The sequence below is a fragment of the Sarcophilus harrisii genome, chromosome 4, assembly GCF_902635505.1.
Source record: "Sarcophilus harrisii chromosome 4, mSarHar1.11, whole genome shotgun sequence".
In the NCBI taxonomy this organism is placed as follows: domain Eukaryota; kingdom Metazoa; phylum Chordata; class Mammalia; order Dasyuromorphia; family Dasyuridae; genus Sarcophilus; species Sarcophilus harrisii.
The window spans coordinates 322,884,790-322,911,955 of record NC_045429.1 but is presented as its reverse complement, the minus strand read 5'-3'; the positions used below and the strand labels follow the sequence as shown (position 1 = coordinate 322,911,955).

The 27,166-nt window shown below is 36.1% G+C and overlaps 1 protein-coding gene across 1 annotated transcript in view; it reads right to left on the bottom strand.

Annotated features, from left to right (window-relative positions):
• Positions 1–27,166, bottom strand: part of ERN1 (endoplasmic reticulum to nucleus signaling 1) — a 133,618-nt gene that overhangs the window by 94,126 nt on the left and 12,326 nt on the right. The gene's annotated exons all lie outside the window — the stretch shown is intronic.

Below are 27,166 nucleotides of genomic sequence, written 5' to 3'. Positions count from 1 at the left end.
AAAAAAGATCTTTCAAATACTCTATGTAGATGTGAAATTGGGTTCACAAAGTAACACCATTGGAGTGAAGAAACTCAGACAATTACTGGTTAATAAACCATTGGGGAAAAAAGGGAAAAGTTCTCAGTTTCTTTATATCTCTTCTTCTCTTTATGGGTTACCCTCTTAGCTAAAAAGGATCACAAAAAATGGACAATATTCAAAATCTATGTCAGATTTGAAGTATTGTTATAAGATACTTGCTAAGCTAAGAAATCAGCAGCACTTGGAAAACCAGTGAAGGGAATGAAGAGGAAGAAGTGATCTAGTCTTACATCTATTTTTTTGTCTTTGTTACTTCTAAGAGGGCTACATGGCATAACTAAAGCATGCATCATTGTCAAGTGTTTTAAAGTGTTCAAGCTATAATCCCAGCACTTATAGGAAGGCTGTGTAGAAGGTACCAGCTATTTTACATCCATGTGCTTATTCTAGCAATGGCATCAGAGTTAGATAGCAAAGCATGTCTTGCAAGGAAGGCTTTGATAGAGGTCACATTGTGAGACTTTGGCAAGTGTGAACTTCAAAGCCTCATTTATCTCCAGAGCATCTAAACCATCAATTTAAAGTCATGATTAGAAGATTGAGTCTTGCAAAGCAAGGAGACTTCTGCCAGTTTATAGTGATTAAAGAAAGTTAAGAACAGGAAGTGATATGTAGAAGAATTGGGAAGGAATAGACTTCTTTTACAAGGATTAGAAAGGAAAGAAGGAAGAAGAAAGTAAGAGACTGAAGGAAGAAGAAGGAAGGAAGGAAGGAAGAAGGAAGGAAGGAAGCATTAGGAAGTGAAAGGAAGAGGACTGGAAGGAAAGGAAGAGAGTTGAAGGACAGGAAGGAAGAAGGGAGGAAGGAAGATTATGAAGGGATTGGAAGGAAGGAAAGGATGCAGGAAGGAGCAAGAATGCTATAGGAAGCATAGGAAGAAGTGTAAGGAGAGAAGGAAGGAAGGAAGAAGGAAGGTAGAGAGAAGAGAAGAAGGAATGGAAGGAAGTTGAAGAAAGGAGGCAGGAAAGCAAGAAGGAAGGAAGGAGGCAAAATGGAGAGGAAGGACTTTAAGGATAGGAAGGAAGGAAGGAAAGGAAGAAGGAAGGCAAAGGAAGGAAGGGAAAATGAGAGAGGAAGGAAGAAGAAGAGAAGGAAGGAAGGAAGAAGGAAGGAAGAAGGAAGGAAAAGAGAGGAAGGAAGGGAAGAAGGAAGGAAGGAAGGAAGGAAGGAAGGAAGGAAGGAAGGAAGGAAGAAGGAAGGAAGGAGGAAAGAGGAAGGAAGGAAGGAAGGAAGAAGGAAGGAAGGAAGGAAGAAGGAAGGAAGGAAGGAAGAAGGAAGGAAGGAAGGAAGGAAGGAAGGAAGGAAAGGAAGGAAGGAAGGAAGGAAGGAAGGAAGGAAGGAAGAAAGGAAGGAAGGAAGGAAGGAGGGAGGAAGGGAAAAAGGAAGGAAAGGAGGGAGGAAGGGAAGAAGGAAGGAAGGAAGGAAGGAAGGAAAGGAGGGAGGAAGGGAAGAAGGAAGGAAGGAAGGAAGGAAAGGAGGGAGGAAGGGAAGAAGGAAGGAAGGAAGGAAGGAAGGAAGGAAGGAAGGAAGGAAGAAGGAAGGAAGGAAGGAAAGGAAGGAAGGAAGGAAGGAAGGAAGGAAGGAAGGAAAGGAGGGAGGAAGGAAGAAGGAAGGAAGGAAGGAAAGGAGGGAGGAAGGAAGAAGGAAGGAAGGAAGGAAAGAAGGAAGAAGGAAGGAAGGAAGGAAAGAAGGAACAAAGGAAGGAAGGAAGGAAGGAAGGAAGGGAAAAAGGAAGGAAGGGAAGAAGGAAGGAAAGGAGGGAGGAAGGGAAGAAGGAAGGAAGGAAGGAAGAAGAAGGAAGGAAGGAAGGAAAGAAGGAAAAGGAAGGAAGGAAGGAAGGGAGGAAGGAAAAGGAAGGAAAGGAGGGAGGAAGGGAAGAAGGAAGGAAGGAAGGAAGGAAGGAAGGAAGGAAGGAAGGAAGGAAGGAAGAAGGAAGGAAGGAAGGAAAGGAGGGAGGAAGGAAGGAAGGAAGGAAGGAAGGAAGGAAGGAAGGAAGGAAGGAAGGAAAGGAGGGAGGAAGGAAGAAGGAAGGAAGGAAGGAAGGAAGGAAGGAAGGAAGGAAGGAAGGAAAGGAAGGAAGGAAGGGAGGAAGGAAGGAAGGAAGGAAGGAAGGAAGGAAGGAAGGAAGGAGAAAGAAGGAAGGAAGAAGGAAGAGGAAGGAAGGAAGGAAGGAAGGAAGGAAAGGAAGAGGAGGAAGGAAGAAGGAAGGAAGGAAGGAAGGAAGGAAGGAAGGAAGGAAGGAAGGAAGGAAGGAAGGGAAAGAGAGGAAGGAAGGAAGGGAAAGAGAGGAAGGAAGGAAGGAAGGAAGGAAGGAAGGAAGGAAGGAAGGAAAGAGAAGGAAGGAAGGAAGGGAAAGAGAGGAAGGAAGGGAAGGAAGGAAGGAAGGAAAGAAGGAAGGAAGGATGGAAGGAAGGAAGGAAGGAAGGAAGGAAAGATGGAAGGAAGGAAGGAAGGGAGGAAGGAAGGAAGGAAGGAAGGAAGGAAGGAAGAAAGGAAGGAAGGAAGGGAAGGAGGGAGGAAGGGAAAAAGGAAGGAAAGGAGGGAGGAAGGGAAGAAGGAAGGAAGGAAGGAAGGAAGGAAAGGAGGGAGGAAGGGAAGAAGGAAGGAAGGAAGGAAGGAAGGAAGGAAGGAAGGAAGGGAAAGAGAGGAAGGAAGGAAGGAAGAAGGAAGGAAGGAAGGAAGGAAGGAAGGAAGGAAGGAAAGATGGAAGGAAGGAAGGAAGAGAGGAAGGAAGGAAGGAAGGAAGGAAGGAAGGAAGGAAGGAAGGAAAATTGTTCAGTTGGGTTCCCAGTTATGTCTACATAACAATCAGTTGCTACAATGTATCAGCACATAGTAGAGATAGTAGGATGAAAATTTTTATTTCAAAATAAAATTATGACAACTTTTTCATTTTTAGCAGCACATTTGCAAAGGACCTATGAAAGATGCTATCTACTGCCAAAGAAAAAGGTGATAAATAGAAGTATGCATAGTATGTTTTTACACACACACACACACACACACACACGGATCAGTTGCTGGCCTTCTCTAGGATAGGGAGAGGAGAGAGGGTGACTGTTTGCACCTTGAAATGTAACATTTTAAAGTTAAACTTTAAAAAATACATTTACATAAACAGGTAAAATTATGGCAAATCATAGTAAAATTGTAAAAAAAATTTTTTTTAATTCTTGTGAAAATTAGAATAATTGGTATACCTGATCCTTCTAATACCACTTCTTTTGTCTTCTCTTTCTTCTTCCTTCCGGCTTCCCTTCCTTCCTCCTTCTTTTCCTCCCTCCCTCTGTGTCTTTCCCTCTCTTTGTCTATCTCTGTCTCTGTCTTTTCCCTTCTACCTTAGGATGACTAGGGTTGGGGTTAGGGGACAATGCAATATAGAAAAATCCCTCCTTATTTCAATAGCCAGACCCAGGTTTTCCTTCTCTATGGAGACTAAACTGATTGATCTTCTCCCCATTCCCTAAACTTGATAGTTTTAAGTGATCTCTCCAGCAGGGAATATCTTACATAGTTCTTTGTTTTACTGTTAACAGTTACTATATGTCTTATCTCCTCATTAGCCTGTAAGATCTATGTCTGATTTTATCTTTACATCTCCCTCAGGGCTTGAAGGCACAAGGCCAAACACAGAGAAAGCTTTAATGTGCATTTAATTTTCATCTGGACCAGAGAATAAATAAGCCTTCAATGTCAATCTACAAGAATTTAATTAATTAGATCCTAATAAATGCAAGTGTAATCTCATCACAAGTCAAAACCTAAAAAGGTCTACCATTTAAAACTGGCATTTACATCATGCTACTGTTGGTAAGGAAACAAGAAACTCCTGCTTAGACTGAGGGATTCTGAAACCACAGGTTGATCAATTATCTATGGTTGGCTGAAGAGATGAAAGGAAACAGTCATCCCCTTAGCCAACGTGTTTTACTCAACTGTCAAAAAAAAATTTAAAAGAAAGGAAAAAAAATAGCTGTTTCAATAGATAAATGGAGATTAAGCAACTCAGAGCAAGCAGAGATGATGATTCATCATGATGTTTTTGGTGACATTAGAAACCACACCACAACTGGCAGCTTCTCTTATCCTTTTAATCTTTTCTAATGTTCTGGAACCTGGGAAGGTACAAGGAATTATGAGGTGAAACTAGATGGCTAGTAAGCCATTTTCTGTCCTTATCATTAAAAAAATAAAATAAAATAAAAAGATTAAATGACCATTAGGAAGGCTAGCACAGTTAAGAACAGAATATAAACTCTTGGAGAAAAAAAACATAAACCTGCTTGACCTTTTAGTATGGATCAACATAATTGACTTGGAGTGATGTAGATTTAAGCAATGGATATGAAGTCCTAGGACCCAGGTACACATGTGGATCTCTACTACTACTACTACTACTACTACTACTACTACTACTACTACTACTACTACTACTACTACTCTACTACTACTACTACTACTACTACTACTACTACTACTACTTCTACTACTACTACTACTACTACTACTACTACTACTACTGCTACTACTACTACTACTACTACTACAATGTGTTCTGGGACTTCTCTGGGTGCCAGTGCTCTCATCTAGAAAATGAGGAGTTTAAAGAGAACATCGTACACAGCAACAAGATTATGTGATGATCAACTATGATGGACTTGTATCTTTTCAACAATACAATGATTCAAAGTAATTCCAACAGACTTAGGATGGAAAGCACCATCTGTATCCAGAGAACTATGGGGACTGAACATGGATCAAAGCATACTATTTTCACCTTTTTTTGTTGTTAACTATTGTTTGTTTTGTTTGTACGTTTGTGTTTGTTTTTATCATTTTTTTTCCCTGTTGATCTGGTTTTTCTTGTACAGCATGACAAACATGGAAGTATGTTTAAAAGAATTGCACATATTTAACCTACATCCAAAGGGAAGGGGGAGAGAGAAAAAAATTTTGAAACACAAAATTTCACAAAAATGAATGCTGAAAACTATCTTCACATGTATTTGGGGGGGAAATTATTGAAAAAAAAAAGAAAGAGAAAATGAGGGGACTGATGTCTAAGCCTAGATATCAGTTAGTCTGTTAGTTTTTGGTTAGGTCATGGTTTTTGACTTATGCCTCATTTTTCATATAATGGGTTATGTTACTTTACCATAAAATATGACTTTGGTCTTTGATATTGGTAGATATATTACTTTCCCACTGACACGGGTATAGCGATAAACATTTATAAAGCACCTACTAAGTGAGAGATGTTTGACATAAATGTAAATGTAAGATGCAAATAATCAGAAAGAACTTTTTGACTAAATCTTTTGGTAGCTGGAAGTTTGGATTCTGATTCATACTCTTCAAAAGGTAGGGCATGTGAAAGGTTGCCAATGTCTCTAGGTTGGGTAATCCAGGAGATATCTATAGTATCACTATGACAAATGTAGGAAGCAAAATAGGGGAAAGGTAGAGCCAGGAAATCAGGTTTAGCCTCACATTTCCCCAAGAGAAAAAACTTAAGAGTCTTCATGGAAGTAAGGATATCACCGCATTAAGCATTCTCTCCTACCAAATGAATATGGCGGAGTGGAAAAAGAGCATTTGGAGACAGGAGACCTGTATTCACTTACTATCTACTATTACTACTTCTAGGTCTTAATCACTCAATGTCCTCATCTGTAAAATGAGGGAATTGGCCTAAATGGCCTTCAAATATAATTCTATAAATTTTAACAAATTCTGAAAAGCCACTAGGCAAGAAGATATAGTAGAAAGGATACAAAATTTAAAATCAAGGGACTCGATTGCAGTATAAGATTATTACTTACTAGCTATGTGATCCCAGGGCAATTATTTTAATCTTTGTGAACCTCAGTTTTTCTCATCTGTCAAATGGGCATATTACTACTTGCCCTGGGATGCCATGAAGACAGTTCTTTGTCAGTTTTAAAAGTTACATAAAAGAGAGCCATTAATTGCCACCATCATTTTTGTACAAAGATCTCTCACATCCTATTGACTTGGAATCCAGAATTGGTTTCTAAAGGATTCACTCTGGCTAGAGTCTAGTGCTTAATACAGTAGCACATAGTAGGTTCTAAATGTTTATTGACTGACTGACTTCTAGGAGCTTTACCACCTTATTTCAATTTCTCTTTAAATTTAAATTTCATTAAATAATCTTTGGTGCAATTGCAAACTACTCCCCTCCACCACTACCCAGCTATCACCCTCAGTAGAATGAAATGTGTTTGAGGACAGGGAGCACTTAGTTTTATCTTTGTTTCCCTAACACCTAGAATAGTTCCTGGTATATATAGCAGGAGCAATATATGCTTGTTGGATTATAGTCACTTAGACTGATGATTAAATGACAAGGCATGGGAAGTTTACCTATTCTTTAATATTCTTGATCTCATCATTATCTACTGGTTTATTTTTGCTTGCTGAATTCCAGGAAAGGGAGAAGAAAAATCCATGATGCTGTAATCTAAGAATGTTTCCTAAAAGGAGTTCATTAGTGATTCAATGAGAAGAGGCTTTAATTCAAATCTAGTCTCTGACACTTAACTAGCTGTGTGAGTCTGGACAAATCACTTGACCCCTCTCAGCCTCAGTTTCCTCTTCTGTAAAATGGGTATAATAACAAATATCTTCCAGGGCTATTGTAAGGATAAAAGGAAACAATATTTGTAAACTGCACTGTAAACCTTAAAGTGATATATAAATAATGGTCATTATTATTATTATTTCACATTTTCTGTAAATTAAAAAAAAAAACATAAAACAAAACTGGCATTTTAAAACAACATGATGGCAACTAATAAATCAGGAAGGCCAGCTAGGTGGTACAGTGGATATTGTGTGGTGCTTACAGGGGTCCTCAAACTACGGCCGCTGGCCAGATGCAGCAGCTGAGGACGTTTATCCCCCTCACCCAGGACTATGAAGTTTCTTTATTTAAAGGCCCACAAAACAAAGTTTTTGTTTTTACTATAGTCCGGCCCTTCAACAGTCTGACGGACAGTGAACTGGCCCCCTGTTTAAAAAGTTTGAGGACCCCTGGTCTAGAAGAATCTTGCTGAGTTCAAATTTAGCCTCAGACACTTAGTAGCTGCATGACCCTGAGCAAATAACTTAACCTTGTTTGCCTCAGTTTCCTCATCTGTAAAATAAGCTGGAGAGGGAAATGACAAATCACCCTAATATCTTTTCTAAGAAAACCCCAAATGAGATCATAAGGATTGAGACGTGACTGAACAACAAAAACAAAATGAATTAGAACCTAATAAAAAACAAGGAAATGTATAAAGCCTCAAACACAGACTGTGGTCTATAGTTTTAAAAAAAAATTTAGAAAATACACTTCCCCCATGTCACTAGAAAGGTCTCAAAACTGCAGGCACTAATTATTTCATACTTTGAGGTACACAGTTTTTATGTGAGTTGTTTAGCTTATTTTTTTTTAATAGAGAGTTCTATAGGGTACAAGGAAATGGAATTATCTGAAAATTAGCTGTCATGTAAAAAAAAAAAAAAGGACATGACTAAAACTTTTTTTTTTTTAAAGAAAGGATACTGGACTGGAAGGTAGACCAGGACAACTCCAATTATTCCATTTCCTCTCTCTGAGCCTGAGTTTCTTCTTTTTTCTTTTTTTCTTTTTTTTTTTTTATTTCCTTGTAAAATATAGGGGGAAACTTAGACACCTTCTAAGATTCCTTTTCAGCTCTAAAATAAAATCTGATTCTGGGACTTTCTAATGTTCTTAGTAGCACAGTGTCACTGGTTGGTTTAGTTAGCTAGTTGTTTTCCTTCATTCAAGAAGCTCAAAATGATGTCACTATAGTGAAATGTGTAGCTTATACATAATAACCTGGCTAAAGCACATTAACATAATTAAAAGAAAGGAGAGAGCAGAGATAAATTAAGAATGAGCAAGTTGCTGTCTCATTTCTAGCCATCTTCAAATCCTTGGATAAATAAAAATGGCAAAGATTTCTTCTAGGAGTCAAACCCATTCTTCAGGACTTTCACTGAAGCCCTGCCTTTTCCATAGAAATAAAATTCTTAATTTTAGCCCCAAATTCTGGGAAATAGCAGCTATAGTGATTGCTTAATACAAACAGATCAATCAAAAGCCAACAGAACTGGCTCAGATGTTTTGGGTTTTGGTCAGTATTAAGTTCACCAGTGAGATCAATATTCCAAAATTTCTTATTACCCACAACAAACAGAGAGGAGAGTTTGGTCAACAGTGCCATGTGCAACAGAAAGTCAAAGGAAGAACATTTGCCCATTAAAGAGGCTTCTGGGAGCTTTGTAGAGAGCAGTTTCATTTAAGTAATGAGGATAAAAACCAGACTGCAAAGGATTAGAGACCTGAGAAGCAAGGACAGGGAGTGCAGACAATTTTTTCCAGGAGTTTGCTTATTGAAAGGGAGGAGAGAATTGAGGCAATAATCCAGGGGGGATGATACTAACCTCTATGTGCTTTTTGGATTGGTTTGTTTGGGATTTTTTAAAGGAAACCTGGGAATGTTCATAGGTAGCAAGAAAGGAGAAACAAGTTAGAGAATGAAAATTAGGAACAGAGAAGAGAAATGATTACGGGGATAATGTGGTGAATAAATCAGGAGGGAATGGGATCAAGATGACATGTAGAGGAGCTGGTCTTGAAAAAGATAAGGGTCATCTCTTCATTAGAGAGTGGAACAAAAGAGGAGATAATGGATAATGATGTGTTGGTCGATTTTTTAAAAATAAAAAGGGGAAGAAGAGAAATATCATAACTAATGGTCTTATTTTCTCAATAAGTCTGAGATGAGGTCCTTCCCTTTTTTAGGGGAAGAGAGCTGTAGGAGATTTGAGAAGAGATTTAAAAGTGTTCTCTGTGAGGAGTATAGTATGATAGAAAATAATTAAGAAGGAGTAAAGGAGTGGCAATAAAGACCAGCTTTAGATTAGATTACTTAAAATCTGTACTGATCCCATGGACCAATGTTGTGTGATTTCCTCTTGGGTGGTTCAGCAGCATGTGAAAAAGAACAGCTGTCTTGTGTGATGCTGGGAAAGCCACTTCTAAAATATCAATTTCTTAATTTGCAAAATGGTGAAGCAGGGATGGAAGGGGAGAGGGGATTGGGAGCTGAAGTAATTTCAAGCTCAAAATTCCATGATCCTATGACCTTGCTCATTCTTCTCTGGATACACTTCGGTTTATCAAATGTTGGGGAATAAATTTTAGAAGGAGCTTTATGTATTTTTTGATCCATTTGGTTTACTGCACCGAAATGAACACAATATTCTAGATTAGATTCAACTTTCCTTGTTCATAATCCTGTTAAGGTAACCTAAATCTCCATTAGTATTTGTGGCTGCCAGAAACATGACAGGATGAGGGTCATATATATTCCAATTTTAAAAACAAAAATAAAAAAGGAGTTTTTAAAATATCTTTTTCTTGTTGTTTTTTAATCCCTAAATTTGTTTCACTGACTCCCAACTGGAATAGCCATCCAAAGTTTTGATCCTTCTCTCATCATATATAATGGTGCTAGGTCAGAAAGTCAGAAAGATCTGAATTCAAATTCAGATTCAGATACTTAGAAGCTGGTAACCCCAAGCAAGTACCTAATCTGGTTGCCTCAATTCCCTTACTTATAAAATGGTAACAATATAGCATCTATCTCCCAGAATTGTTATGAGACTCAAATGAGATAAAAATTGTAAGGTGTTTAAACACACATAGTAAGTACTATATAATTTTTTTAAAAACCATTTAGTTTCAGAATCAACACAACATCAAGTCAGAAAACCACCATATGTTTCCTTCTCATTAACAGAACTACTGCCTGTCTTTGCAGGAAAATCAACAAAGATATCAGCTGACTGTGAAGTTTGCTCTGGACCTAAGCCACCAGTTGCAAAGAGGAAAAGGGCAAGCTTTAACTGGTTTCCAAACTAGGGAAAGTTTAATTTGCACCTTTGTTTTTGTCTGATAAAAGTTACAAGACTAGAAGTTCAGGCAGCTTATTTTTCATTTGTTAATGAAGTTGATAACAATTTCAAGCAGTAAAATCAAATTTAAATAGAAACTGGATTCCTGCGGCCTCTATATTGACTTAGATAACCACAAGTGAAAATTACCTATACTCTATTGTATTTTAATTTATTTTGTTAAACACTTCCCAATTATAATTTTAATCAAATTCTAGGCCTTTTGCTGGAAGTTTGTGGCCAGTGGGTTGAAAGTTTGCTACTTCTGGGAAGCAGCTGTTTTCATAATATTTGGTCTCTTTACATTAAAACCTATTGAGGACCTAAAAGAACTTTTCTTTATGTAGGTCAAATCCACTTATATTTAACTATGTTAGATATTAAAAATGATAAAACAAATTTTAAATATTAATCCATTAAAAATACCAAAAAGCCCATTATAGGTTAACTACCCAAGTAAGATTTTTAAGAAAAATAACTGAGAATTGCAATGTTTTACATTTTATTGTAAATCTCTTTAATGTCTTAGTTAATATTAGACAGCTCAATTCTTTTGTCTGCTTCTGCATTCAATTCTACTTAGTATTTTGTTAGACTAACGTAGATAAGGAAAAGTATTTGAATATAGCAAGTAATCTTAGTCTTACTATGAAAAAATCAAGTGAGAAAGAAAGGGCACTTTATCATTACCAGATCTCAAACTATACCAAGAAATACAAGTCATCAGAAACTATTTGTTATCAGTTAAAAAAGACTAGAAAAGTTGATCAGTGCAACAGATTAGGTGCACGATGCTTTTAAGTAATCAAATACACCAGCATAATAGTATGAGATATACCTAAGATTTCCACCCAAGAATTCACTATTTGACAAAAACTGGTAGGAAAAACTAAAAGCAAAATGACATTAATTAGGTTGATCTCATCATCTAACATCTTGTATCCTAATAAACTATAAGTGGTTATATATTGTAGATATAAACAGTTACATCATAAACAAATTCAAGGATCAAGAAAGGAGATAACTTTCACAGCTATGGAGAGGAAATTTTTGCTCAAATAAGGATTAGAAAGAAACATAGGAGATAAAGTAAGTGATTTTGATACATAAAATTAAACAGGTTAGTTACAAACAAGACCAAAGCAAGTTCAGAAGAAAAGCAGTGAACTAAGAGACAGGGGGAATATTTGCAGTAAATTTCTCTGGTAAGGAGGATAGGGAATTGATACAAATATAAGTAAGAGTCATACATAGTCAAAGAATGTGAACAAGAAGAAATGCATGCTACTAGCAACACTAAAGAAGAAAACACCGTACCATTAATATTAAAAATGTAAACTCAAATATCACTGAATTTATATTTTATATCCATCCATCATTTTGGCAAAGATAATCAAAAAAAGAAAATGAAAATTGTTGATAGGGTTGTGAGAACAGGCACACTAATGTATCACTGGTGGAGCTATGAATTTATCTAATCATTTTAAAAAGCAATTTGCACAGGGGCAGCTAGGTGATGCAATGCATAGAGGACCAGCCCTGAAATCAGGAAGACCTGAGTTCGAATTTGAACTCAGACACTTAATACTTCCCAACTGTGTGACCCTGGGCAAGTCACTTAACCCCAGTTGCATCAGCAAAACAAAAACAAAAGCAATTTGCAACTTAAATGACTTTGACTCATCAAATCACTGGTGGGCATACTCTCACATGATTGTGGATAGGGAAAAAAGGATCTAGATGCACAAAAATATTGGTAAAAACTTTTTTTATTGTACACAAAGTAGATGTTCATCAATAGAGGAATGACTAAACAAATTATGGCATTGGAATGTAATCGAATATTGCCATGGGGTAGGAAAGCAAACATTTACAAATCATCTTAATATGTGAAGAGCTTATATATATTATCTCATATATTCCTCATTTAAATGACAAAAAGAACCTATTCACACATAAAAGAACACTAGGTGAACTACAAACAGAATGAAGTGAGCAGAATTAGGAGTATCGTTTATATAATGACTGCAATACTATAAAGGAAAACAACTGTGAAAGACATAAGAACTGGTCCAATGCAAAAACTTATCAGGCATACAGAAGACAAATGAAGAATAACTTTTCATCTCCTGGTAGAGAGATGATAAACCTAAAGTACAGAGTGAGACATATAGATTCAGACACTGAGAATGTATATATGTATTTATTTTTTATTTTGTTTGGGGAAGGGGGAAAAAAGATGGAAGATAATAATAGTAATACCATATGAAGGAAGGAAGGAAGGAAGGAAGGAAGGAAGGAAGGAAGGAAGGAAGGAAGGAAGGAAGAAAGGAAGGAAGGAAGGAAAGAAGAAAGGAAAGAGAGAGAAAGAGAGAGAGAGAAAGGAACATTCAAATGGAATCAAAGGGAAACAGAAGTAATAGACCAACAGAGCAGCAGAAAAACTAAAATGACAAAGCTAAAATAGACCTTTAAAAAAAAAAAAACAAGCTCAGTGCAGTAGAGATTCATGGTTTCAATGCAGTCCTCTTTTGCTATTCTTTAAATGGGGAAAATTTGTGCTTGATGATATACATCAAGTTCATAATAAAAAGAAAAAATATAAATATAAAATATAAAAAAAATTAAATTTCTCCATCTGCTGAAAGATCCTATCACAAAAAGTTTTGAGGATTAAGTAAGCTTATAATGGCCAACTTTCCCTATTTCCATCAAACTGGTTCTTGAGTCCCTTGGGCTAAGTGTATAAATTTCTCCCGAAGGCAATTGCTTATTGCTTATTCTGTTTGTCCACACTATCCCTGTGTCACCAATACAGTTACTAGGAAATAATTGCCTGCATTAAAGATCTCTCAACAAAAATTGTAGGGCTCAGTAGGTTTCAAATCTGGGTAAGAGGATGGATGATTTCTCCTTTCTGGGCTTGATTGCAAAATGAGATGGGAATAGATGATCTCTAACTTCCCTTCAGCTCTGAATTCTATAATGCCTATATATTATATAATATATATGAATTATTCTATGAATCATGCAGTATTTATTGAAATATATGAAGGATAGGGTTTGATAACTTCTCTCTTCAAAATGGCAGAGGATGGCATGAGGCTGCATAAATTTTGTCAAAAGGAGTCATTCGATTTTTTGCTTAGCTGGTTTTTTGTTGGGTTTTTTTTTTTTTTTTTTTGTGACAATGTTCAGTGGGGGTAGGGAATGTGATACGTTGATATATCCAGAAATAACTATGATGTTTAAAAAACAAAATCAATTGTATCAATCCAACTCCTTTTTATAGAAAACTAGTACTAGACTTAGTAAGAGAAAACATTTTTCCTGTTTAAATTTCAGGGTATCGGTGCCTTATTAAGTTAAACAAGTTAAATTAAATATCTGATCCAACTAGCTCTCTACAATATGGTACAGTCTGTGAAATATTATCCCTAGTTTAAAAAAAAAAAAGCCAAATGTTCCAGTTTACACCGAAGTATCTACAAATATAGCCAGGTTAATCACTGTACTCATTTGCAATATGTCACCAAGCCTTATTCTGTAGGTTAAACAAACACTATGAGATAAAACTTAAACTCAGACACCTGTACTGACTTTTTCTCCAGTGCTCACCTGTTTCAAGTATAATGATACAGTTATCTTCCCTATCAACAGGGAAGAGAAAGGGACAAGCATTTATCTAGTACCTATTGTATACCAGGCATTATGTTATAGTGCTATGCATACATTTTTTTTAAAAATTATTTGAGTTTATATTTATTTTTAATAATTATTTTAAAAATATCAACTTGAAGGTCTTGTCTCCCCTGTAGCCACATCACCTTCATCCGATGTCACACCCATTCCATCTCTTCCCATCACTATATTCCAGGGCTCTTCAAACTTTTTAAATAGGGAGCCAGTTCACTGTCTCTCAGACCAGGGCCGGACTATAGTAAAAACAAAACCTTTGTTTTGTGGGCCTTTAAATAAAGAAACTTCATAGACCTGGGTGAGCGGGATAATCGTCCTCAGCTGCTGCATCTGGCCCACGGGCCATAGTTTGAGGACCCTGCGTCTAACCATACTACTTCCCAACTTAATAAATTCCACTGTGGTCTTATTGCCTCTTGAGTTGAAATGTTATTCCATCTTTATCTCATTCTTTAAATTTTTTTTTTATTATCATCTGAAAGAATCACAGAATTACATAATTTTAGTTGAAAAGGACTTTAGTGGCCATCTAATCCAACCCTCAAAAGATTACTCTTTGAATGAGAGCACTCAGGCAAACTATGAATCTACTTGGGGTTGATGAAGACTCCAATCCTATTGTGTTTTGACCCTTTTATTCCAGAGGCATTATCCATTATAATATGGAGACAACATGGCAAAATGGATAGAGAATACCAATGGACATTTGTGTAAAATGGGGGCATTTTTGAAAAAATGTCTTGGACAGAAATATGAGCTATAATTTGAGATTTCAGAAAACTGAAAAGACATAGGAAATTAGACCTAAACATTTTAGAGCTGGAAGAGAGTTCAAAGGTCATCCAGTCCAGTCCTACACTTCATAAATATAAAAACCAAGACTCATACAGGTTAAATGACTTGTACATCATTACAGAAAGTGAGCATCAGAGGTAAGACCTGAACACAAGTCTTCTGATTTGAGAGCCAGTGTTACACTTTCTACTTTAATCAAAAATTTAAAGCAAAAACAATCAAGGAAAAAACAAACACAATGCATGCTGAGCTCTCCAAGGCATTACAGTAAAAGTATTTGATGGTGAAGATGGCAACACCAGCTGCCAATTTCTTTAAGGAAAGCAGGTCAGCCTTTTGATGCTGCTGCCAAGCTGACGCACATTACCAAACAGCAAGGAACAATTGTCTCTGAACTGCAAGGTCCATTTCAATGACAAACTGCAGCTTGACTGGTGTTTAATGCAGCAGAATGATGAACTGCTTCTTGAAGGAAGATCAGGCTGTTTACAACCAGGAGAGATGATCAATTCTGAATATCAACCGTTTTCAATAATAGATTTCTCCTCCAACTTTAAAAGAAAAATCTTCCAAATTTAAAAAATAAAGTTTTGTTTTTTTTTTAATCCACAGAAGAGAATATATGGAAGTTCAGAAAGGGACACAGACAAGGAGGACAGCTTTGTGATTGCTGTAAAAATTTAATTAAATGCTTAAGAAAACAAACTATTTAACAGAAGTGTACAGTTTCATCTATAAATCCCTTTTCTGTTCTCTGAATGTTTATTTTAGTTACTAACAAAAAAGCAAATGTGTGTATATATGCACATATACACATGTAAATATAAATTATCATATATGTGAAGTATATGATATGTACATGTATACATACTTACATATATATTTTGGGGCAATTAGGTAGCACAATGGATAAAGTGTTGGGTCTGGAGTCGGGAAGACTCATTTTCCTGAGTTTAAATTTAGCCTCCGACATTTATAGTATGATACTAAGAGCAAGTCACTTTACTCTGCCTCAGTTTCCTTATCGTAAAATGATTTGAAAAAAAAAATTACAAATTACTCTAGCATCTCTGCCAAGAAAACCCCAAATAGGATCACAAAGAGTTGGATGTGACTGAAATGACTGAACAACAACAAAACTAGATAATTTTATATAACTGAATTATTGCAGCTTGGCAAGAATGTATTTTGATTTCCTGTTCTTTTTGAGAGGCAAAATTTTAAAAAATTTCTACTTCAGTTGTTATCGAACTATATTGTTATAGAACAAGTCTTCTACTTGTTCAGCCAAGGCAGGCCTGAATATGAGTCAGAAGTTTCTCAGAAAGGTATATTAAGGCAACAAAGCCTACAGGGTTGATGGAGCCTGAACTTTGACAAAGAAGACTAAAGAAAGAAGAAGTAGGCAAAAAAAAAAAAAAAAAAAAAAAAAAAAAAAGTACTGGGCAGCAATGCTGGGTTGCCCAGTTTTATCAAGTTTAGCACAGGAAACAGAAATAGGAAAGAATGACCAATATGGAGGAGCCAAAGCTCTGGAATCTAAGAAGGGGCCCCTGTATCCCAGACACCAAAAACAGCACAATGCCTTCTGGGGGAGAGGGAGGAAGAATGAGGTTGATTACAGGCAGCAGGTTACCATTATAGAATAAGTGCTGCCCAGGTTACCAAGGACAACCAGGATGATGAACAGCTTGAATTTATGACATATGAATGCAGCCTAGAAAGGGGGTAGGGAAAGGAGAGGTTCAGAAAGAGAAACAGAAAAAGGGCGAAAGAAGAAAAAACTGTTTTCATAGACTGAAATCTTTGAGGGGCTATCCCTGGGAATAAGGATTAGAGGATTAGATTTTTTTGCTTGATCTTAGAAAGTAAAATGAGGAACACTATGTAGAAATTAATAAAAGGCAAGTTTAGCTTTGATGCTTGGAGAAAATTTCTAACAATCAGAGTTGCCCCAAAGTGGAATTAACTATCTTGGGAGGCAGTGGAGTCCTTCTCATTGAAAGTCTTCAGGCAAAAGATGGATGGATAAATACTTGTTGAGTAAATGTAGGGGAATTCTTTTTCAGCTATGGTTTGAACTACACAACTACAGAGGTCCCTTCCAACCCTGAAAAAAAAAAAATCTAAAATTCCAATTCTCTGAGTCAGCACCACTTATGGCCATATCTTTTTTTTAGGCTGTTAAGTGAGATAGTAGATTGAATGCTAGCTTTAGAGTCAGGAAAATCAGAGTTCAAATCTGTCTTCAGATATTTATTAGCTCTGTGTCCCTGGGCAAGTCACTTAACCCCATTTGTCTCAGTTTCCTCATCTGTCAAAAGGGAGATAATAACAGCACTTCCCTCCCAGAATTATTGTGAGCATCAGATAAAATTTATAAAGTACTTTATAAACTTTAAAGCACTATACAAATGCTAGTTATTACTGTTAAGAATAATAACTATATCAAAGGATATGAACAGACAATTCTCAGATGAAGAAATTGAAACTATTTCTAGCCATGTGAAAAGATGCTCCAAGTCATTATTAATCAGAGAAATGCAAATTAAGACAACTCTGAGAAACCACTACACACCTGTCAGATTGGATAAGATGACAGGAAAAAATAATGATGAATGTTGGAGGGGATGTGAGAAAACAGGGACACTAATACATTGTGGAACTGTGAATGGATCCAACTATTCTGGAGAGCAATTTGGAACTATGCTCAAAAAGCTATCAAACTGTGCATACCCTTTGATCCAGAAGTGTTACTACTGGGCTTATATCCGAAAGAGATTTTAAAGAAGGGAAAGGGACCTGTATGTGCAAAAATGTTTGTGGCAGCCCTCTTTGTAGTGGCCAGAAACTGGAAACTGAGTGGATGCCCATCAGTTGGAGAATGGCTGAATAAATTGTGGTATATGAATATTATGGAATATTATTGTTCTGTAAGAAATGACCAACAGGAAGATTTCAGAAAGGCCTGGAGAGACTTTTATGAACTGATGCTAAGTGAAATGAGCAGGACCAGGAGATCATTATATACTTCAACAACAATACTATATGATGATCAATTCTGATGGATCTGGCCATCTTCAGCAATGAGATGAATCAAATCAGTTCCAATGGAGCAGTAATGAACTGAACCAGCTATGCCCAGCGAAAGAATTCTGGGAGATGACTAAGAACCATTACGTAGAATTCCCAATCCCTCTATTTTTGTCTGCCTGCATTTTTTTATTTCCTTCACAGGCTAATTGTACACTATTTCAAAGTCTGATTCTTTTTGTACAGCAAAATAACTGTTTGGACATGTAAACTATTAATTTATACTTTAACATATTTAACATGCATTGGGCAACCTGCCATCTGGGGGAGAAGGTGGGAAGAAAGAGGGAAAAATTGGAACAAAAGGTTTGGCAATTGTCAATGCTGTAAAATTACCCATGCATATATCTTGTAAATAAAAAGCTATAAAAAAAAAAAAAGAATAATAACTATAATACATTCTGAAAGTAAATGCAAAGGAACATACTTTTGTTACTGAACATACATAGCTGTATGACTTCCTTAATGTGGGTGCTCCCTCCAGAAATTAAGATAGCAGCAACCCCTCCACATCTAACTCTTCACAGCTGGTAGGCATCTTCCTGTAAATACTCCACATGGGCTCCACCTAACACCCTGAGGTCTTCCTCTGGGTCTCATGACATCATGGAAAGAACCATGGAGATAACCAAGATTACACAGGATATCTATCAGGGAGGCGTATCTTCCTCTTGCTAACCCATTTTTCTGATCATAAGCCTCTCTGAAGACATCCTCTGCGACATTTCCCCTAAAATTATGCTAAAGACAGCGAACCAGATATACCAATATAAGACAGAGTCTCTGCCCTTAGATGTCTTTGAGAGGTCGCACTGGACAGAGCACTGGACTTGGAATCAAGAATACTGGGGCTCAAATCCTACTTCAGACACACTTATTAGATGACTTAGGAAGGGAAGAGGAGGGGGAAAGAATAAGCACTTATAAATATGTGCTATGCTAAATGCTTTACAAAAAATTATATTATGATGAGCAGGCTGACTTCAGAAAAGTCTGGAAAGACATGAAGTGGGCAGAACCAAAAGAATATTGTACACAATAACAATAAGATTATATGATGATCTAAAAAAGAGAAAGGGACCCACATGTGCAAAAATATTTGTGGCAGGTCTCTTTGTAGTGGCAAGAAACTGAAAACTGAGTGGATGCCCCTCAATTGGAAAATGGCTGAATAAATTATGGTATATGAATGTTATGGAATATTATTGTTCTGTAAGAAACGATCAGCAGGATGATTTTAGAGAGACCTGGAGAGACTTACATGAACTGATGCTGAGTGAAATGAGCAGAACCAGGAGAACATTGTACATGGCAGCAAGATTATGTGATGAACAATTGTTATGGACTTGACTTTTTGCAACAATGAGATGATTCACATCAATTTCAATAGACTTGTGATGGAGAGCCGTCTACATCCAGAGAGAGGACTGTGGGGATTGAATGTGGATCACAACATAGTATTCTCACTTTTTTGTTGTTATTGTTTGTTTGCTTGATTTCTTTTTCTCGTGGGTTTTTTTCACCTTTAATCTGATTTTTCTTATGCAGAATCACAAATATGGAAATATGTTTACAAGAATTGTACATGTTTAACTTATATTTGGATTGCTTGCTGTCTTAGAGGGGGGAAAGGGGAAAAGAGGTAGAAAAATTTGGAACACAAGATTTTGCAAAGGGGAATGCTGAAAACTATCTTTGCATATACTTGAAAAAACAAAATTCTATAATGAAAAAAATTTTAGTGTCTTAAAAAGAATAATTAATAAAAATAGAACACAACAACACAATAAAAAGAACTCACAAGCTTAACTGCCCCCATAGAATGAGACACCAGGCAAATTAGTTAACCTTTCCCAGTTTCAGTTTCCTCATCAATAAAATGGGGACAATAATAGTACCTATCTCCCAAGATTATTATGAGGATCAAATGGGATAATATATGTACATAGATACAAACACACACACACACACACACAGAAAACACTAAAGTCAGAGAATATGAATACTGCTTCCCAGAATGCTCTAGCCAACTCAGTTTTCTCCCTCACTCCCTCACTCCCCCACACATATGATTTTTTATGCCACATTTTTTCATAAAATTCTTTCTTCACAATTATGATGCAACCTATTTACACCCACTCTACATTGCCCTTTGCATAACCTGAAATGTTGATTACAAAAAGAGTTCGGTATTCCATGATTCATAGTCATATAGTTTCCTCAGGAAAAATATTCATATTAAAAAGATGATTTTCATTTCAGGGAAAAGTATAAGATGATTACAGTGTTACACAATTTTCCAAATGTAATCCAGCCTATCTTCTTCCTCCTGTTAAATCCATTCGAATTGTCAGAGGGTTACTTTCTAAAACTAGACAAAATAATAAAATTTATCTAGAGGTACAATTGATAAAAAACCTCAAAGGAAATAATAAAAAATAAATGAGAAGGAAGGGTATCTAATAGTACTACATCTCAAACTATACTACAAAGTAAAAATAATAAACACTATTAATTCTAGTTTTTTTTTTTTAAGTGAAAAATTTGATCAATGGAACAGATCTAAGTACCTAAGGCCCAGAAGCAATTCAACATGGTAGTATCATATATGATAAATTCAATAATACCAACTACCAGACTAAAGAGATATTATCCATTAAAAACTGTTGGGAAAATCTAAAAGCAGCAAAGGGGGAAATTTAGCTGTAGACTACAATAATCACAATAAGCTCCAAATGAAAATGTGACTCAAGTAGAAAAAGATCATTCCATAACCAAAATAGAGGAGAAAGAAAGAAAAAAGAAAGGTTTCACAGGCATGGATAGGTAGAGAATTATTAATCAAATGATGAACAGAGATGATTGCAATTGATAAAAAGGACAATTTTGGTTGACCAAAATTAAAAATTGGGCAGCTGGATGGCATAGTGGATAGAATGCCAGGTTTGGAGACAGAAGACTCATCTTCCTGAGTTTAAATATGGCTGCAAATATTTACTAATTGTGTGACCCTACACAAGTCACTTCACCCCGTTTACCTCAATTTCCACATTTGTAAAATGAATTGGAGAAGGAAATGACAAACCACTCCAGCATCTTTGCCAAGACAATGCCAAAAGGGATCATGAAAAGTACAGCACAACTGAACAACAAAAAAATTGAGAAGCATTTGCCCAAATAAATTCAATTAAAATTAGAAGGAAAATAACTAAGGGGAAAAAAAAAAAAAAAAAAACTCTGTTCATTGATAAATTTAGGGAATTGATATAAATATTTAAGAACAAAAGTCACTTCCCAATAGGTAAATGGTCAAGGGATATTAAGGCAGTTCTCTAAAGAAGAAATGAAAACTGTCAATAACCACATAAAAAATGCTCCAAATCAATAATAATAAAAGAAATGAAAATTAAAATGACTGAGGCCCTTCCTCATGCCTATTAGATTGACAAAGATGTTTTTTTTAAAGGAGAATGAAAATTATTGCATAAGCTAGAAGAGGACCAGCACATTAACACACTGTTGGTAGAGCTGGAAGTGGCCCAAATATTTGAGAAAACAATTTGGAACTCTATCAAAAAGTCATTAAACTTACAAACCTTTTAATTCAGTAATATCACTACTAGGTATAAACCCCCCACAGAGATTTAAGACAGAAGAGAAAGAGCCTATATGTACAAAAATGTTTACAACATTATATTTTATTATGAGAGAGATCTAGATACAAATTGGGTGTCCATAAATTTGGCATTGAATGAATAAACAGTAGGTAAGTCTAATGGAATATCATTGTGTTATAAGAAATAATAGGGATTAACACTGGGCTGCTAGGTGGATGCAGAAGATAGAATGTCAAGCCTGGAGTAAAAAAGACTGATATTACTGAGTTCAAATTCAGCCTCAGACACTTACTAGCTATGGGACCCTGGGCAAGTCACTTTACCCTTATTGTCTCAGTTTCCTCATCTGTAAAATGAGCTGGAGAAGAAAATGGGAAACCACTTCAGTATCTTGAGAAAACCTCAAATGGGATCATGCAGAGTTGGACATAATTGAAAGGATTAAACAACAACAAAAGAAGTAATAATGATGGACTTAAAGAAATTTGGAAAGGCTTCATTTCACAGAGTCAAGTGAGAAGAGCCAAAAGAAATGACAATACTATTATAAATGAAAATACCTTTAAAAGACTAATATTTCTGAAAAAGGCAGTGAACAGTAACAAATTCCAAAGACAACGGATAAATTATGTTCCTCTTATCTCCACAGAGAGGTGATAAGTATAAAATGAAACACTTTTTCAGACAAGACCAAACAATTTGTGAATTGGTTTAGCCTGCCTATACTTGTTATGGTAAGGACTTTTTTGGGGGGGTGACAAAAATTGTGAGGAACATAATTGATAGTGATAAAAAATATTAATAATAATAAACAGAATATCAATGAAGCATTTTCAAAATACAGAGGAGATGGAAAGTCAGGAGATCCAAGCAAGGGAATATTAGTACTACCATATTAAATAAAATATATACTTTTTATATATGTATATAGTAACAGCTTTTTATTTTTCAAAATACATGAAAAGACAGTTTCAACATTCACCATTAGATAATCTTTTGTTACAAATTTTTTTCCCTCTATTCCCCCCTTCCACCTCTCCAAGACTGCAAGTGATCCAACATAGGTTAACACGTGCAATTCTTCTAAACATATTTCCATATTTGTCATTCTGCACAAGAAAAATCAGATCAAAAGGGGAAAAAAAAAACCACTAGAAAGAGAAAAAACAAACAAGCAAGCAAACAATAAAAGGTGAAAATACTCTGCTTTGATCCACATTCATTCTCCATAGTTCTCTCTTTGGATGTAGATGGCATTTTCCATCCCAAATCTTAAATTGTCTTGAATCACTGCATTGCCTTAGAGTCAAGTCCATCACAGTTATTGTTTCCGATGTTCTGGTTCTGCTCACTTCACTCAGCATCAGTTCTAGTTAAGTCTTTCCAAGTTTTTCTGAAATCAGCCTGCTCATCATTTCTCATAGAACAATAACATTCCATTATTTTCATATATTATTTATTCAGCCATTTTCCATATTAATAGGCATCCACTCACTTTCTAGTTTCTTGCCACTACAAAAAGGACTGCCACAAACATTTCTGCACATGTGAGTCCTTTTCTCTTTCTTATGATCTCTTTGGGATATAGACCCAATATTGTCACTGATGGGTCAAAGGATACACACAGTTTGATAGCCCTTTGGGCAGAGTTCCAAATTGCTCTCTAGAATGTTTGGATCAGTTTACAACTCCAACAACAACATATGTATTTCAGTTTTCCCACATCCCCCAACATTTATCATTATCTTTTCCTGTCATCTTAGCCAAGCTGAGAGGTGTGAAGTGGTACCTCAGAGTTGTCTTAATTTGCATTTCTCGAATCAACAGTGATTCAGAGAATTTTTTTCATATGACTAGAAATGGTTTTTAATTTCTTCATCTGAAAACTATCTGTTCATATTCTTTGACCATTTATCAATTGAGGAATAGTTTGTATATAATATATACTAAAATCCCACTGTAATTCATAGCACTTTCATAAACAAGCTTCTTTTTCTGGTTTTTTTTTTTAATGTTCATATGTTTTGTCAAGTAAATTATAGAAAAAAAATTAATTGGGACTTTTAGTTCACCAGCTTTGTTAGTCAAGGAACAATTTAAGGCAATGCACTTCATGAAGCATTTCATATGTGGTGCAGTGAATAAAGTGCTAGGCTGAAAGAAGATTCAGCTTCCTGAGTTTAAATCCAGATTCAATCACAAGCTGTATGATCCTGGCCAACTCACTTTAACCTGCTTACTTCAGTTTCCTCATCTGTAAAATAGAACTGAAGAAGGAAATGTCAAACCACTCCAGTTTCTTTGCCATGAAAACCCCAAATGGGGTCAGAAAGATTGAGATACAATTGAACAACATTTTATTATATTATTATTATGAAGTGTTATTATACTCAATCCTTTTAAAAATATTTTTTCTCTTCTAAATTCTGGATTTAACAAATGCCAAAGAAAATAAGCTTTCCATATACATTATGGATCAGAAGAAGAGGGCCATACAGAAAATTACAAATCTCTCTTTTGCACAGCAAATTAGTCTCATTCATAATATGAACTTTCATGCCTAGAAAAGCAGCTGGCTCTCTTTTGGGGTTTGGTTTGCCCAACTAGATAAAGGGTAACAATACAAAATGATGTGACTGCTTTTAAAACACAAAACCACAGACCAGAAACTATACAGCAAAATGAACCTTCATCCTCTTCACATTAGTCGTCTTTAAGAGAATATAAACATTTCCACCAATGACAGTGTTAATTCCCACTCAAAACATGTTTAGGGTTCCTCCTTTGAAAATGCCTCTAAAGCAGTTAAATTAAAACAAAAACAAGGTAGTTTGTATGCTGGAAAGAAAGGAAAAGAAAACCTGATGGAAAGGAAACAAAGTCCAGGCTCTCTCACCTAGGAGCCAAAAAGATGAAATTAAATTCTCATTTTGAAAGGAAGAGGTTGGGGAGCTGAAATTTTTCATTCAATTTCTTTTTAAAACATTTTTAATAGTATTTTATTTTCCAAATACATATAAAGATAGTTTTCAACATTCATTTTTGTAAGACTTTGTGTTCCAAATTCTTCTTCCTCCCTTCCTTACCTCCTCCCTCCCCAAGACAGCAAGTAATCTGATGGAGGTTAAATATGTGCAATTCTTTTAAACATATTCCCATATTTGTCATGTTGTACAAGAAAAATCAGACCAAAAGGGAAAAGCTAGAATAAAAACAAACCACCCAAATCTCATCTTCTACAATAAGCCTTTCCCAATCTGCCTTAATTCAAGTACTTTCCCTCTATTGATTAGCTCCAAATCTACCCCTATATACAACTAGTATATATACATATATAATTATATATGTTATATATATAACATAAAACTAGTATATATACATATATATGTACATATACAGTACATATTGCTAGGTTACGGACCTATAGAGTCATTTGTGCATAATAAAAGCTGAGGCTATTTAATGAAAGTCAAGCGATAGAATCTATAAATCCTCTCCCATGTACATACAATAATTATTTTCATGCTATCTTCCCCACTGGACTGTGAGTTCCTTGCGGTAGAGGACTGAACTATGTTCTGCCTTTCTTTGTATTCCCACTGATTAGCACAGTGGTCGGCACATAGCAGGCAAATAATAAATGTTTATGGACTGACTGATAGACGGAGTCCATTTTCTACAAAGTGACATTTTGCCCAAAATGGATATTTAAATGTTAATCATAACTTGTTGATGAGGCAACAGCTCTGGAAGAAGATAGGAAAAAATGAGGGGGAAATCAACTTCTGGGAAAGGTGATCTGCTGCCAGCAAATTAATCATTCATGGCCTATGATTCACTGGCTCTGTTTCTTAAGTAAGCACCATACTTTAATTATATTGCTAGGTTACAGACCTAGACAGTCATTTGTGCATAATAAAAGCTGAGGCCATTTAATAAAAGTCAGGCAATAGAATCTATAAACCCTTTCCCATATTATTCTTCTCGATTTAAAACCTTGGTTGTAACAAGCAGCACAATGTATGAATGTAAAATCATTTCAGATCCTAAAATCAAAAATACACATAGTTCTCCCTCCCCTCTCCCACAAATAAATATACAATACTGAAAACATGATTCTCCACCATAGAAAAAGGACGTGAAAATATTCAGTTCCACAAAGGAGCCTAGATCTAGAACTAATGAGACTTTAGAGGCCAGTGAGTCATCATATTACAAATGAGAAAAATAAAAGTTAGCCAATTATTAATTATTAACGTGCCAGGTAGGGTGCTAAGTGTTGGGAATGCAAAGAAAAGCAATAGACAGTCCCTGTATGTTGGGTAAGCTGGAATAAGGGGAATGGGAAAAGTTTATTGTGGAAAGCAGGGTTTAAGCTGGGAAGCCGGGAGAGCATTCCAAGCATAGGGATAGGAGGTAGGGTGAGGGAATCCAATGAAAATGCCAGAAGAACCAGGAGAAATGCCCAGTTAGGAGATGGAGTGTCTTGTGAAAGAATAGAGAGGACAGTGTCATTGGATCACAGAGTTCTAGAAATCTGGAAAGATGACGGGTGGGGAGTGGGGGGTGAGAGGGAGGGTTTATAAAAGGTTTTTTTAAGACCAAACATAGGGTTTTATATTTGATCCTGCAGGCAAGTTGAGTCACTGGAGGGGATAGTTGTACTAAAGGAAAATCACTTTGGCAGCTGGATGGGGTAAAGTAGGAAGATCAATCAAAAAGTTACTGTGATAGTCCAGGCACAGAGAAATTTTAAGTGCCTTGCCTGTAATCACACAAATCGTAGGCATTTGAATTATATTCCCTGGCTCACACAGGTACTGCCATTTAAGTAGATGCACTTTCCATTGTGCTTCCCTTTGAGTTTGTTGTCGTTTGTCCTTCATTCTCAAAAAGGACAAGTGATACTATGACATGCAAGTGAACGGAATTTAAGTGAGGAAGAGCTATGCAAGGTCACCAGCTTCACTTTTCCCTCCCGAGCCATCTGGGTCCAGTGGCAAGATAAAGATCAAGAAGATTGGAGATGGCTGATGAAATGGAATGACCTTCATCTTTTTTTAAGCTAAGATCTTCCATAGATCTCAGTTTGACTGAGGCAACACCCACTCAGTGATTAAGGTTAGGTAGCAATTGAGGAAAAGAATCTCCTCTTTCAACTAGTCTAGAAAAAAATCTAAATAAATAAATGAATCTGGGAGGGGAAGACTCTCAGGATTTATGGCCAAAGCAGAAACAATTGTTATTTGCATTCAATCAGAGTCAATCAAGACTCAAACAATGACTAAATGGGACTTAGTCTAGGATTTATTGGTGGCCAGAGAATCAGATTGGTTTTGGCTTAAGGGGTAATCTTTAAGAAAGGCTATCCCTTAAGAAAGAAGATATCCAAAGAGAGGGAGAGGGAAAAAATGCCTTTAAGAGCATCTGTGGGTAAGGATATAATACTCTATATGAATAGAGGGAGGAAAAGAGGGAGGGAAGAGAGGAAGGGAGGAAGGAAGGAAGGAAGGAAGGAAGGAAGGAAGGAAGGAAGGAGTCTTCCAAATAATTCCAAGTGAGCATGATTGTTCTTGGATGAAGCAAGAATTAGTAAAGTCCAATCAGAATTGTTCTTGGGGATCCTTTAGTTGTTATGTGTATTTTTCTTACCCCGGAAAAGTCCAGCACTTTTTCTCCTCCGTCACTGGAGGGAACCTTATTCTTTGGTACAGGTCTTACCTGACATTCTAGGGAAAAAAGGATTGGTGGGATAGGCTCAGATTTAAAAATAAAAATTAAGTATTAAAAGTGGAATTACATATTCTACTTTAAAGAATCATAAAATAAATGGAATTAGAAAAATACTTATTCCTTTTCTTTGTATGTCTGGAAGAGTATCTGCT